Here is a 9,499-nt window from a genome sequence, read left to right on the forward strand (position 1 = left end):
ATCTGGGCGTTCTTTCGATTTTTACGTGCTGTACGGGACGCCCAAAAGGAAGAAGAGAGTGCCTCGCTCTGAAAAGTATGGATCACCTTCAAGAATAATGCCTCCTCCTACAGGTTGGGTAACGGACGAGGAAGCAACAGAAAACAGTAAAAAGGAAATTCAGAAGACAGAGGCTCAGTGCGATATGCTACACGTTGACTTATCACAAAAAGATAACTCGACAGAGAACAAGCAGGAAGTAGAAATAGAAGCTGTTGAAAATGTTATTTTTAAACGGCCAGCCATGAAATTGACTAAACACTTGAGGCCGTTGTACGTTAAAGCTCTAATTAACGGCATACCTGTGGCAAAAGTGCTTGTCGATAATGGAGCAGCTATAAACACCATTCCATCTAGGATGATGAGGAAATTTGCAAAGACAGAAGGGGATATGATTCCAACAGAAGTCATCCTTATAAGTTTCAATGGAGGAGCAACTGCAGTTAAGGGAGTTATGCCATTGGACATAACTATAGGTACAACTACTAGGACCACAGTATTCTTTGTAATAAATGGTCCTACTAGTTACAATGTGTTATTAGGAAGAGATTGGATACACGGAAGTCGTTGTATACCCTCATCGCTCCATCAATGCCTGGTTTTTTGGAATAACAAGAGTGAAGCAGAGGTGGTGCAAGCCGATCATAGGCCTTTTGTAGTAGAAGCAAACTCAGTGGAAAGGTTCATGTACGAAGGAAACTATGGACCTGTTAGGGTAGTCCAAGATGGGGAAGAAACTCAGATTGTCGCTCAGAGTGACGAGCCATTTTCAGTGGACGCACTCACTGAAATGTTAAGTCAGATGAGGCCAAATATAGTGGCCCTAGAAGAGCCAGTAATTGGTAAAAGAATAATCAAGGAATCCTGAATGAGTTCGAAGCAACAAAAGCAAATGGCGGATATTCAGGTCTTCAAAGCCAAATTAATGGCTTTCAATAAAGAATACAAGGACGAGACGAAAGAAGAGGCAGCTCTAAAAGCGTTGAAAGACAAATTAGCAGTATTCAAATTGGAACAAAGTATTGACCGAGAAGTCAATAAGGTGGATTTTTTAGAAGAAGAAGTGCTCACAAGGGAGTTGGACGATGAAGTAATGCGGATCATAAAGCCTGGATACACTCAAGCACAAGACCCTCTGATTAAAGTAAATATTGGCAATGAAGGAGAAGATCGTCCAACATTCATCAGTCAGATGCTCGATCAAGAGGTTAGTGATAAATTAGTCACTTTGTTAAAGGAGTATAAAGATTATTTTGTTTGGGAATATGAACAAATGTCTGGATTAGATAGAGACTTGGTGGAACATAGATTACCAACTAAGCCTAATTTTAAACCTTATAGGCAACCTCCTAGACGTTTTGCTCCTAATGTACTCCCTGAGATTAAGAAAGAGATAGAGCGATTATTAAAAGCAGACTCTATTAGAATAGCCAGGTATGTCGAATGGTTGTCCAATATCGTGCCAGTACTAAAAAGGAATGGTAAACTAAGGGTGTGCATAGATGATATAGTGGTCAAATTCATTAAAGAAGATGACCATTTCGAACAGTTAAGATATTCATTTGAGCGAATGAAGCAATATAAGCTAAAGTTGAATCCCTTGAAATGTGCATTTGGCGTTAATGTAGGGGATTTTCTTGGTTTCTTGGTACACAAAAGAGGGATTGAACTTGATAAAAATAAAGTAAAAGCCATTTTAGAGGCCAAACCACCTAGCAACAAAAAAGAATTGCAAAGGTTTCTAGGTCAAATAAACTTTTTAAAACGCTTTATTTCTAACTGTGCAGGTCGAAATAAAGTCTTTTCGCCACTTTTAAAGTTGAAAAATAAGGAGGAATTCGTCTGGAAAGAAGAACATCAAAAGGCTTTTGAAAGCTTGAAGACATATTTATCAAGTCCACCAGTGTTGGTGTCACCAATCCAAGGACGGCCAATGAAAGTGTATGTATCGGCTAAAAAAGAATCAATAGCTGGAATGGTCGCGCAAGAAGACCAATTTGTTGAAAAGAGGGCGATTTACTACTTAAGTAGACGGTTAACAAAATGTGAATGTAATTACTCTGCTATCGAAAAATTATGTCTTGCATTGTATTTTACATGTACAAAATTAAGGGCTTATTTTCGGCCCGCAACCGTTTATTTGATTTTTAGAGTAAATTTGATTAAGTATATGTTTTCTCGCCCTATTTTACACCAAAAGGTAGGCCTTTGGATGTTAGCTTTATCAGAATTCGAAATACAATACATACCCCAAAAGGCAGTCAAAAATTAGGCTTTGGCTAACTTTCTAGCCGATCATCCATGCCTTGACATGCCTGAAGAAATTGAATTAGAAATCAATTCGTTCGAGCTAAAACCTTGGGTGTTGTATTTCGATGGGTCAAAAACCTCTAAAGGTGCAGGAGTAGGAGTAGCATTGATAAATCCTTTGGGGATTTGCTACAAGTTCGCATTCACTTTGGATAGGATGTGCACCAACAATCAGGCCGAATATGAAGCCTTAATCGTGGGCCTAGAACTAATGATAGATATGGGGGTAAAAAATGTAAACATTAGAGGCGATTCTCAATTGGTAATTTACCAACTGATTGGTGATTTTAAATGCCAAAGTGATTCCATCATGAGTCAATAGGAAATCGCCCAAGAGTTATTAGAAGAATTCGACCAAGTAGAACTTCAATGCGTTAATAGGATATACAATGACATAGCAAATGAGTTGGCCCAGATGGCCTCAGGGTACTCAAAGGTTTTAAATTGGAAGCTACTTGTGAGTATGGAACAATATTGCCCGTGATCCAAAGAAGGGCGAGAAAGATTGAATTTCATTGTATACAAGATGGAGATGCGATGGATTGGAGGGCAGAAATTAAAGAGTTCCTTAAAGAACCTAATGAAAGAGATAGTAGAAAAATGAAGTTGCGTTTGCTAAACTATGCACTGATAGATGAAGAGTTGTTCAAGAAACGCTCTGATGGTATACTGCTAAAATGTGTAAGTTTGCAAGAAGCCAGGACGATCATGGCTGAAGTGCATGAAGGGATATGTGGAGTTCATCAAGCTGGCCAAAGGATGAGATAGTTAATTATTAGGAGTGGATATTTTTGGCCAAAGATGGGAGAATTATGCATTCAGTATGCAAAGAGTTGTTTAGCATGCCAAAAGCATGGTCCAATACAAAAGGCGCCAGCACAAGAGATGACACATATTATTAAACCTTGGCCGTTCAAGGGTTGGGCGATAGACCTAATAGGGAAGATTTATCTCCCATCATCCAAGCAACATACTTTTGTTATAGTTGCAACCGATTATTTCACTAAATGGGCAGAGGCGGTACCTTTAAAGGAGATCACCCAGAAGAATGTCATAGAATTTATCCGTGATCACATCATTTATAGATTTAGAATTCCACAAACTTTGATGGTAGATCACAGGACATCTTTAAATGAGGATCAAGTGAATAAATTCTTGAGCGAGTTTGGAGTTAAATTAGTAAACTCCACACCATATTATGCTCAATCCAACGGGCAAGCAGAATCTTCTAATAAGATTCTAAAAAATATCATAAGGAAAATGATAGATGAAAATGTCAGAAATTGATACGAATGTCTGAACAAAACCTTATGGGCTTATAGGACGTCGCCTCGGTCAAGTACCAAAATTACTCCTTTCCAACTTACTTATGGACAGGAGGCCGTTTTGCCTATGGAAATCAACGTGCAATCGATCAGAGTGTGTTTGCAACATAAGTTAAGTGATGATGAGTATACCGAATCACTAGTTCAAAACTTATTAGAGTTGGACGAATTAAAGTTAGACGTCCTAGATAGATTGCAGTTCAAAAACAAAGAATAGCTAAATTTTATAATAAAAAAGGTATAGTCAAGTCGTTCAGTTTGGGCGAACTGGTTTGGAAACAGTACTCCTTTTGGATAGCAAAGATCCAAAGTATGGCAAATGGTCTCCCAATTGGGAAGGACCATATAAAGTAAATAATGTATTGTCTAATGGAGCCTATCATTTGGAAGATTTAGACGGCACCAAGCACATGAGTTCATTAATGACAAATATTTGAAAAAGTATGTTCCTTACTTATGGGAAAGTGAACAAATAAAAGCGCAACCAAATCGCATTGAACGATCGTAGAGTAAAAAGGGTCAGAGTGAAATACGTTCAAATAAATTCCTTTATTATCAAATATTCATTACAAAGCTGCGAAATACAAGATGCTAAATGCTCTATAAACTACGATTAAGAGCAGATTAATCTCCCGATCGATCACCGGGTAAGAGGGGGTACTGGCCTTGATCGCTATCCTGATCGCACTGCTGCAAAGGCAAGCAGAGAGACCAAGAAGCATTCTCAGCAAGCAGAAAGGAAGATGAAGCGCCCTCACATCGCCTTCCTAAATGCATCGCTGCAACGACGGGTAAGGAGGCTGAGAAGCACTCTCAGCAAGCAAGGTGGCCTGCAAGCACCCCAAAAATTGTCTTCCATCATTGAACTCCTTGTAGGAACGGAGACGATGGAAAGAACTTTGCTACTGGCCAAATAATATTTCCTATATCTCCCATACCAAAGGTGACATCAAGAAAGATGGCAAAGTGGGTGGATCAGATGATCCATTTTCATGGAAAATGAAAGTTTTGGATTGATTGTCAAAAATGCCAAGCAATAGCAGCAAATTGATTTTTTTTTTTTTAAGAAGAAAATAGAAATGAAGATGGAAAGTATGAAGTATATGTGCATTTATAGGGAGGTGAAGGTGAAAAGACAGAATATGATGTGCATTTATAAGGGGGTGAAGGTGAAAATACAGAATATGAGCAGCCATATTCGTGTCTAGTAAATGGGATTAAGTGGCCCAAAGTCGGGCAGAAATATCAAGAAAAAATGTGCAAAAAATTTTAGTATAAAGCAGTTAAATGCCTGAGTTATTGACGATTAAAAAACGAACGTCAATAAATACACAAGAGGCTAAAATAGTTATTCATTAACAATGATGGCTGTTGTTATATCAGTACAAGGTTACAAAGGGAAAGTCAATACGAAATTACAAAAAGAAAAAGTTAAGGCATTATATGTCTTAATTACAATTCGCCCCATACCAAACGAATTCTTTCCCTAAGTCTCCCCCAGTCCTCACTCTGTCGAGAAGAAGGGATGTTCAATTCAGCCACAACATCATCATCAACTTCCAACTTCTTGTACTGCTCGACCAAAGACTTAGTTCGCTCAATTCCTTGGGAGGCATTACGCTTTTTAGCAGCCATTCTCGCCTTGCAGTCGTCCATCTTGGCTTGAAGCTCCTTCATCTGAGCAGCCAAACTAGTCATCAAAGAGTCTTCAATCATAACTTCGGAAGAGATTTCTTTCAACTCGTTCTCAGCTTTGTTGATCTCCAGAAGCAAAGACTATTTTTCAAATACGGCGCGAAGATATTGAGTACTTTTGGCCTTCAGTTCAACATTATTGGCCAGCAAGGAGAGGACCTCGGAATGGACAACTTTCAACGTCATTTTAAAATTAGCAGAAAGATTGAGCGACGGAAGTTTCAGTGCTTGCTCCAATTTCGCATTCAAATGCTCAAGCTTATCCTTATGCCTGGCAGCACTAGCCTTACCGATATCCATATCCATGAAGGACACATACTCAAATATCAACTGTTTGAGGAATTTCATATCGTCCTCTGAAGAAGCAGAAGGACAACTGGCTGAAGCAGGGCGAGATGTTTTGACTTGCCCCCAGAAAGTGAACAAGTCTTGAATGGAACGCACAATTTTATCAGCAGCCTGCAAAGAAAATCGCCAATATTGAAGGTTTCCACTACACTAAATAAAGTGGAGGTAAAGGTGAAGCAAAGATTGCCTCATCAGCAATCTTGGAAGATGGCATATCCCCAGTCAAATCTGCCACCTGTGGCTCCACCATTCGTGAGGACTTCCCCTTGTCTAAGCGAGAAGACCTTGCCGCAACGGGCAAACTCATGGGAACATCTGCAGAACTCAAAAGACAACAAATCAACACCAATAGCACAAGCAAAGGTAAAGCATCAAAAAACGAATTATCTTCTGCTTCGACGTTTGGGGGGTCAACGCCCTGGGAAGAAGGTGGCTCGTCCATTGGTTGTGATGAAGATTCTGGGACTGAAGATTTCTCTTTAAGCGTAGTCCCTTCATCAGCTGGTTTGGACGAAGCAGTCCCAGCAGAGGATGATGGAGTAGGAGCTGCCAACACCAAAGCTTTCAAGGGTGAAGTCAAACTTTTCTAAGAGATCCAAATAAACTATCAGCACATGGAAAAGTCTCAAGTATGGAAAGGTATGCTTATGAGTAAACCAATTTAATTACCTTCCTCCTGACGATGAGAGGGGTATCATCATCATCAGCATCATCCTCTAAAATGGGAGACGCTGAGGCTGGCCGCTTGCGGCTTGGGGCACTTTTAGCTGCAGTGGGCTTGGCAGGAAGAGAAGTCGATGGACGGACAGATTGTTTAGCACGAGCAGAGGAAGAAGGACTCCTAGTGGACACAGGAGTGACCAAAACAAGAGAGGTGGAAGAAATGTTTGGCTGGCCTAGTGAATGGAAAGCACGATTGGCATCAGTCGCAAACAATCTGCGCTTCACTGACGGCCAGAGTCATTCAAAAAGGGGATGGATGGCACGACTAGGATTGAAGGGGGCTAATGAAAAGCTGCTCGTCAAAAAAAGATTGCGAGCATTTATAGCCTCTACCTCTACCTTATTAATGGTGTGGAAGCGGTCTATCAAATTTCTTGAATAGCAAGGGGGAACGGGCCAAGTTTGGCCAAAACCAAGTTGGCGAGCAAAAAATTGGGGAGCATATATCTCTACCCAAGCCTTAGCATTGGTCCCAGTCAAAATATCATGAAACAACTCCCTCCCGGTCAAAAACTGAATCCAAACAAACAAGAAAGTGTTCGCACTATCCGAAGTGGATGGAGGTTGCACATAATCTGGAGTTAAAAAGGAAGGAAAAGGAAAGAAGGAAGGGATTGAATCCAAAGTATAAAAAAATGAAAAAATGTCCCTTCTGGACATATTTACAGGAGTCAGGGGCTCAATGGCTAGCCCATAGCAACTAGCAGAAGGACTAGAAAAAGATGGAGTACCAAGCGATGGAAAATAGACTCCCAACCACATTTGAGTGAACCAAAGAGGCCCACTGCCAGTGGGAGATGCACCATTCTTCAATTGGGATTGAAGAGAAGCCATGCCTCTATAAAGGGCGGCTAAAAAGAAAGAACACAAATTCAGAGGCCTACCACGTGCCAATTCGTGCATTATGTGTAAATAGCTCATGGAGGGCTTTATGCTTGGCACACACAAAATGTATTTACAAAGCCAACTCAGAAGAAAGGCCACTCGCTCAGTATGGGAAGGCTCAGCGCTCGAGTAGTTATGAAAGGTTTGCAGGCTTGAATAAGATTCGATGAGGCCTCTATCAAATTTTGGGGCGACACCAGAAATCAAAATACCAGGAAAAATGGTATCGCCCAAAGGTGGAAGGTTTACTAGAGCCCCAACATCCCTTAAGGTAATGGACATGGGACCAAGAGGAAAAACAAAAGTATTATACTCAGAAGACCAAAAACTTAAAGCGATTAGAAAAAGTACTGGGTCAAAAACAGGGGGTTGAAGAGAGATTTCTAACAAATCAGAAATCCTAGCATTATCAAAAATTGCCTTAGTAGGACCATGGTCCACAAGGCGATCATGCCATTTACGAAAAATGACATCAGATTTAGGCCAAGTGCAAATACCTCTTTCGCGAAGTGGCCCCAACGGCAAAGAATTTAGAAATGGAGGGCCCTGAGTACAAGGGAACAGCTGACGACCGCCGCTTGTTCGATGGCCTCGGCATTGTTGAATAAAAGACCTAGATAGAACTCATTGAGTTCGACATTGGCCGGTGCAAGGAAGTTCGGAGTTATATATGGCCGAATAAGGAGTTTCTGAAAGTCTTCGAAACTGAAGGAGTCACCAGACTGGGATTGTGAAGCAGCCATTAGGGACGAAATAGAGTTTTTCAGAGTTACGTAGCAGAGAAGCAAGAAGATGAACAGTAATATTGAGAGAGAGGCGCGAAAAAATGAGGCGTGATTTAGTGGTGCAATGAAATAGCGTATTTGGGGGGTTATAAGGGTTTGCAAACGTCGCACCTTTTCAGGTTATGGAAGAAAATAATGATTGAAATTCTTGGGAATTTCAAATGTTGTTGGGAAACACAAAGTGAATATGGCAAAAATTAATAATTGGTATTAATTCTGCCATATTGGGGGGTAATTGTTGACACACAAAAAGTTCAGCCCAAGTCGAATAGCCCAAGGAATGAAGCCCAATTGGAAGATCCTCAAAATCAAATAGCCCAAAAGAATGACTTAATCAGGCAATGCAGGATAAAGGCCCAAATAGGGAAGCATATGAATGCGGTAATACCATCGCCCAAGGTTGCAAGTCGCCCAAGATTTGAGCGAATGAATTGCCATGCAGTCGCCCAGAGCTGTGACCCTGCTCTCGTCCAAACATTCGAGTCGCCCAGCATCTTAGCAAACATAAGATGTTATGGTTACCCAAAAGTGCAGTTAATAAAGCAGTTATTGGGTAGTTCTATCACGTTCTACGATTCAAGGAATTCAATTGAAGACAGTTGAACGACAAAAGTAATGGTAGCAGTTAGAGAAGGCAGTCTCATGACAAGTTGGCCACTACAAGGAAAGTTGGCAGTTATAGAGCGATCAAGCAGTTTTTAAGCGGTTGATCACGAAGAGATCATCCAGGGAGTATAAAAGGAAGAAAAGACATAGAGCAAAAGACCCTGAATCAAACACTCTCAAACAGAGAATATGTAATTTTAAATTTCTTAATTTAGATTTAAACACTTCTTTTTTAGTAACTCGTGTGCTTGCGCCCCTTGGAGGCATTTTGTTTTTATTTTCCAATTGTAAAGTCATCACCAATAAAAAATACCCCTTTTTGAGACTTTCTCTCAAGAGGTTTGCCCCTTACATAATCGTCCGATCCCTTTTTAATTGTTAGCGACTAACCCGCGCGAAACAAATTGTTTTTCTTAAAAGAAAAATCAATTATTTTATTACTATTTATAATTTTTTCGCAATAATTTTCTCAATACATCATTTTGCTCAAAAAAATTATATGATATGACATAAATTTTTTTCTCCATGCACGGAGTGAATATGTTTTTTTTTTTTTTTTACATTTTATTTACAATAATTTTGTTTATTAATATAATTTTAAAAATTTAAATATTTAAGATATGGTTGATAATTAATAGCATGAGAATTAGGAGAAAGAGCAAAGTGTGTCAGATTCAAAGTAAGGGAGAAATATTGTAGTGGACAATGGCGTGTGACAAAATTCCTACAGTATTTTTGAATAGAATTTTTTCTGTTGCCAAACCAGTTCTCAAACCGGTTAAA

The sequence above is a fragment of the Olea europaea genome, chromosome 17 (genome assembly GCF_002742605.1).
Source record: "Olea europaea var. sylvestris chromosome 17, O_europaea_v1, whole genome shotgun sequence".
NCBI classification, from domain to species: Eukaryota; Viridiplantae; Streptophyta; class Magnoliopsida; order Lamiales; family Oleaceae; genus Olea; species Olea europaea.